General features: G+C 49.1%; 1 protein-coding gene across 1 annotated transcript in view; it reads left to right on the top strand.

Annotated features, from left to right (window-relative positions):
* Positions 1 to 4,526: 4,526 nt before the first annotated feature.
* Positions 4,527 to 5,045, top strand: part of Kif1b (kinesin family member 1B) — a gene marked incomplete in the record, with an annotated part of 137,055 nt that continues 136,536 nt past the window's right edge. The window contains 1 exon segment of the mRNA XM_013504249.1: positions 4,527 to 5,039.

The following is a 5,045-nucleotide window of genomic DNA, read 5'->3' as shown; positions in this document are numbered from 1 at the left end:
AAAGCAAGAATGAAATTGCAGAAACCTGAGGTCAGGTGGAGCCCTCTCTCTTGGTGGAGGAAAGAGCTGCGCAACGACTGTAGCGTGTTTATTTATACAAGCAGCAGGTTGATGTCAGGTGAAACCCCTCTACCTAGCAACTTGCTCACCTAGCTCACCTCATGTGCCCTGTGTTCTCTTGCTCTAGCTCCAGACGTGTCCTCAGCAGCAGTGGCTCCCCACACTCTGGAAGGCTAAGGCAGAAGGATTGCAAATTTGAGCCCAGTTGGGGTTAGTTTAGTGACTTAGTAAGAACTGTGTTAAATATGAAGTCAAAGAGGGCTGAGGATATAGCTTTGTGTAAAGGCCCTGGGATCCGTTCTCAGTACCAACAAACAAACAGATAAATAAACTAAGGGCTAGGATGCAACTCAGTGGCAGAGCACTTGCCTAGCACACGCAAGGGCCAGAGTTTGACCACTACTACTGCAAAACTAAACTGAATAACTACATTAAGTTACACTGAATTTTAAAAGGGCTGGGATATAGCTCAGCAGTAGGATGCTTGCCTAGCATGCATGAGGCCTTGGCTTCCAATCCTCCCCCCAAAGGTGACTGGTTCAGTCTTCTCTCGCTTGAGGAACCTCTGTCCTGATGGCAACAATGATCATCATGCATAGTTCATGCTTGGCTCTACTGGAAGTGGTCCTAGGCCACAGCGTTCTTACACATATATATTTTTTTTTTTCCAGTACTGGGAATCGAACTCATGAACTTGTGCTTGCCAGGCAGGTGCTGTGCCACTGAGCTAAATCCCCAGCCCCCTTACACATATTTTAAACTTCCCGTATAAATGGCATTGTCCTGTAACTCCTCCTGTGACAGTTAATTCCCCTTCCTTTCTTTTTTCTCTTTCTTTTCCTTTCTTTCTCACTCTTTTTCTTTCTTTCTTTTCTTCTTTTGAGACACGGTCTTACTACATAGCCCAGGCTGGCCTCAAGCTCACAACAATCCCCCTGCCTCAGCCTCCCGAGTGCTGGGATTACAGGCATGCACCCCACGCCCAGCTGTAATTCTTTCATTTCTTCCCCTTTTTCTGGTGCTGCTTCTTCTCCCTGACCCAGTAGCCACAGCCCTGTCTGAGCCCTTCGCACACCCTGGCTGCAGAAACCTCGTCCTCTGTGCTCTCCCAGCCCGAGGGAGGGGTCGCGGCGCCTCCCTGCAGTTTATAGTTTCCGAGTCACGGTCCCTTCTCTTTCTTCTCCCGCCTGGATAACCAGTGCCTCCATTCATCTCCCGTGTTCATAACACCTACCATGATCTTTCTGACTAGGCCCGGCCTATGGTAGATGTGTTGTTAAATGTACCTCTGGGCCACTCTTCTTGTGCTGTCTTTTTTTGAGACGAGGTCTCATCGTGTAGTCCAGGTTGGCCTTGAACTCACTATGTAGCTCAGGCTGGCCTCAAACTTGTGGCAATCCTCCTGGCTCAGCCTTCCCAGTGCTGGGATTACAGGTGTGCACCATCGCACCTGGCCTGACACCTGAATTTACATTTTGTATGGTGTGAGGTAAGGATCAGATTTAAAAAAAAAAAAAAGTATTGTTAAGTAATTATTCCAGCACCACTTATCATTTATAGTTTAAATTTTCCTCACTGATTTGAAATGCCAGTGCAGTCAGATGCTATATTCCCAAAGTCATGGGGTCTATTTCTGGACTTTCCTCTGTTCCATTTCTGTGTATGTATGTTCTTGTGTCAACAGTATAGCACACGGGGCTGGGGATTTAGCTCAGCGGCAAAAGCGCCTGCTTGGCAAGCGCAAGGTCGTGAGTTCGGTTCCCGGTACCGGAGAAAAACAAAAAAAAAAACAACAACAAAAAAACAGTATAGCACACTTCTAATCAGTGCAGTGTTCTAGAGAATCTCCCTAACTTACGGGCATGTTTATTTATCCTTAACTATTTAATAGTTTTATCACTATTTTTCATGGAATTTTTAAAAAGTAATATATTCCGATGAATGCAAATACATTGTGCCACCACATCTGGCCAACATTTTTATATACTGATTTTTGAATCCAGAGCCTCTTCATTTGTAGTAGGATAGTGGCCTCACAACATTAATAGGCCTTCTTATGTCATTGCTTCCTTGCCTTCAGGGAGAGCTCTCCCAGACATAGTAAATTCAATTTTCTAGCAACTTGTTTATGGCTTTGAAGAGATTCTTTTGTACAAAATCTGTAAATAGAGAAACTGACTGGCTGTGCGGTGACTTCATCTGCCTCCACTGCCATCTCTGCCAGGGCAGCTGCCAATCACCACCCCTCACCCATCACTGCCTTTCAGTTTTTGGTGTTTTTGAGACAGGGTCTCACTATGCAGTTCAGGCTGGCCTTGAGCTCACTTTGTAGCCCAGACTGGCCTCAAACTTGCAATGATCCTCCTGTCTCAGCCTCCTGAGTGCTGGGATTACAGGCGTGCGCCACCACAACCTGCCTAGGTTTATTGTTTATTTTATTTCTGAGACCAGATCTCAGTATGGAGCCCAGGCTGGCCTCAAACTCATAGTCATCCTCCTGCTTCAGCCTCTGGAGTGCTGGGATTACAACAGTAACTACCCTCCAACTCTCCAGGGTGCTTGTCACAGTACTATGCAAAGGGCTCAAGCTTGGGGCTCAAAGTGGTTTGCTGGTGAACCTGAGCTGCCATTTATTAACCTACTGCATTTTCCGTTTTGTTCTGGTGGATGGGAAGCTAAGACCTCAGTTTCACGCTCAGAAGTAGCACATTCCCCTGACCCTTTACAATAGTATTTTTGTACGTCTATGCATTCATGCTTGTTCAGATAGTCTTTTCTTTATAGTTATTATTTGTTTAATTTACTAATTTTTTTTGAGACAAGGTCTTGCTATGAAGCCCAAACTGGCCTTCAATTTGAAATCTTCCCCCTTCCGCCTCCCAAGTGCGGGGATTACAGGTGCTATTACTTGAGTTTTATTTTTTTACTTTTTAAACCAATTAATTAATTTATTTTTTGAGACAGAGTCTCACTGTGTAGTTCAGGCTGGTCTTCAACTCACCATGTGGCTCAGGCCAGCCTCAAATTAGCAGCGATCTTCCTGCCTCAGTCTCCCGAATGCTGGGATTACAGGTGTGCACCACCATGCATGGCCTATTACTTGCTTTTAAAAAAATTATTTATTTTAAATTTATTAACTGATACATAAGAATATAAAAGCTGGCAGGGCGTGGTTGTACATGCCTGTAATCTCAGCATTCTGGGAGGCTGAGGCAGGAGGATTGTGAATTTGAGCCCAGCTCCGGCAATTTGATGATTTGGTGAGCAGTGCAACGCCCTGTGTTAAATCAATAGTGCCAGAAAAAAGAAATAAAAATAAAATTATACATGCAGTACCACATTATGTTTGGATACATTATGTAATATTTCAATCAGGTTAGAGATATTTATATCTTCAAACATTTATCGTTACTGTTATCAGTAGCACCTCAACAGCACCCCAGAACTTCTTGTTCCTATCTCAGTACCCCTTGATCAACTTTTTCCTATCTTTGCTTTTTTTTGGCAATGCTGGGGATGGAACCTGGGGCCTAACACTTGCTAGGTAAGTACTCTACCACTGAACTACACTTCCAGCCCAGCCTAATTAAAAAAAAAAAATTCATCCTATTTTTGGATAGTGGTTGTTTTGATGTAAGCCATGTCAGGTCTTTTTGTGGGTTGGCGGAGTATAAATTCCTACTAAAATGTGTAATGGCCAATAAATATTGACTGACTGGAGAGTCTCAGAACTTTAGTGGTGGTGGCTGATTTTCCAGAACCATTAGTGTAGACAATTTAATTTCAATATGGATATGCTTGTAAGTCAGGCCTATTGTGCCCAATAATACTGTATTGAATTCGGGGGGCAAAAAAAAAAAAAAAATGATTTTACTTCCCATTTGTACTAGTAAATCCCCAAACATTTCACAACCTTACAAAGTAGTGGTGCTTGGCACGCGCGTGACAGTTGCATATCTTCTCGCTGCATATGATGTTTATAAAGGGCTGAATTGGGCTGCTCATGCAGAGTACAGTAGTGGCGTTTCCCTGGGGCTGACTGTGGATGTGATCTCCCGTGCTCTCGGACTCTGGATCCTAGCGGCCGCCTCCAGGGCCCCTGCGGGTGCGGGGCGCTCGGTTCCCTCGCCTGGGGACACAAAGCGTTTGGTCCCTTTCCTCCCAGCCCGCACACGCTCTGCGAGTCGAGCTGATGCCCACGGAGTCATGCGTTTCCATTACTCATTCCGCCTTTCCTCCCAAGGTGGCGTGTGGGAGGTGCTGTGCGCGGGGCCGGTAAGAATACGCCAGGAAGCTCTCCGCGGGCTCCGCTCCGCCGCGTGCGCGGTTCCGTTCCGATCGCGCCGCTCGCCGGGAGACGTTTTCCAAACCCACGGTGACTCCACACACGGCCGCTCCCTTATGGATCCCGGCTCCCCGGGCCGCGTCCGCCCCGCCCCGCCCCGCCCCGCCCCACTCAGCCAACCTTTTGTCCCCTCGCAGTGCAGATGGTCGGGCTGTGAGGTGCGGCTGCTGCCCACGCCGCCCTCAGAGGGTCACCCGGGAGGGAACTCTCGGCGCCGCCTTCGCCCACCCCGCACCCCCGCAGCGGCGGCGGCTCTTCCACCAGGGGGCGCTCCGCTGTCTCCGCAGCCCCTCGCAGCGTACCCGCCCCTCCCTGGCTCCCCTGTGACTGGCCGGTCGTCCCTAGCTCTGCACTCTGATTGGTTGCTTCCTGCGTCAGTCAGGGCCGCTGGGCGGGAGGAGGTGACGCGCGGCGCCCTGGCTCCGGGCGGTGCCCGTCGCCGGCCGCTGCGGGCGGAGTTTCTCGAGCCGCGACGCTGGGCAGTCAGACGGCCGCGGTCCCGGGAGGCGTCCGCGCGGGCTGTAGCCGCTGTCAGTTCCTTGCCGCCGCCGCTCTCGATGCTTGGCCGGGTCGCTGCGTGATGGCGCGGCGGAGCGGCGCTGTGCGGTTGGCGGCGGCCGCGTCTCGCGCTGAGGTGCGT

Source organism: Chinchilla lanigera, unplaced genomic scaffold, assembly GCF_000276665.1.
Source record: "Chinchilla lanigera isolate Chin_1 unplaced genomic scaffold, ChiLan1.0 scaffold00085, whole genome shotgun sequence".
Classification (NCBI taxonomy): domain Eukaryota; kingdom Metazoa; phylum Chordata; class Mammalia; order Rodentia; family Chinchillidae; genus Chinchilla; species Chinchilla lanigera.
The sequence above is the reverse complement of the archived record's forward strand: the minus strand, read 5'-3'. Positions and strand labels throughout refer to the sequence as shown.